The sequence below is a fragment of the Rhinopithecus roxellana genome, chromosome 7 (genome assembly GCF_007565055.1).
Source record: "Rhinopithecus roxellana isolate Shanxi Qingling chromosome 7, ASM756505v1, whole genome shotgun sequence".
NCBI classification, from domain to species: domain Eukaryota; kingdom Metazoa; phylum Chordata; class Mammalia; order Primates; family Cercopithecidae; genus Rhinopithecus; species Rhinopithecus roxellana.
The window spans coordinates 28,976,768-28,977,700 of NC_044555.1; positions in this window are offsets into that span (position 1 = coordinate 28,976,768).

The following is a 933-nucleotide window of genomic DNA, read 5'->3' on the forward strand; positions in this document are numbered from 1 at the left end:
CTGTTATACACCTAGAAATAAATCTAAGTCTATGGATGCTTACAGTATCTCCTAATTTAGTATGCTATGAATTTCAACAATATCATTAATAAAATACCTACACGAACCCAGTGATTTCTGTCAATTCCATGCTTCCAATTGTACTTTTGCTGTTTACCAAAATGCCTTCAATTAACCACCCAATTTGCACCTATCTTGTACAAAGTTGAATAAAATTTATTCTGCAATAACATATTTTATTTTACCAAACATTTAAAAACCACATTTTGTTACATAAAATAATTATTTTAAAATCTTGTGCTTTAGCATTTGGGGAAATAGTTTGTTAAGTTCTCAATTAGCAAAAACATGGGACATTATAAACAATTACTTCTGGCTGGGTGCAGTGGCTCATGCTTGTAATCCCATCATTTGGGAGGCCCAGGCAGGAGGATCACTTGAGCCCAGGGGTTCAAGACCAGCCTGGGCAACACAGTGAGATCTTGTCTCTAAAAAATATATAAAAAAAATTTAGGCTGGGTGCAGTGGCTCACGCCTGTAATCCCAGAACTTTGGGAGGCTGAGGTGGGCAGATCACTTGAGCCCAGGAGTTCAAGACCAGCCTGCGCAACATGTTAAGACTCTGTCTCTACTAAAAACACAAAAATTGTCTGGGCGCGGTGGCTCAAGCCTGTAATCCCGGCACTTTGGGAGGCCGAGACGGGCGGATCACGAGGTCAGGAGATTCAGACCATCCTGGCTAACATGGTGAAACCCCATCTCTACTAAAAAATACAAAAAACTAGCTGGGCGAGGTGGTGGGCACCTGTAGTCCCAGCTACTCGGGAGGCTGAGGCAGGAGAATGGCGTAAACCCGGGAGGCGGAGTTTGCAGTGAGCTGAGATCCGGCCACTGCACTCCAGCCTGGGCGACAGAGTGAGACTCCGTCTCAAA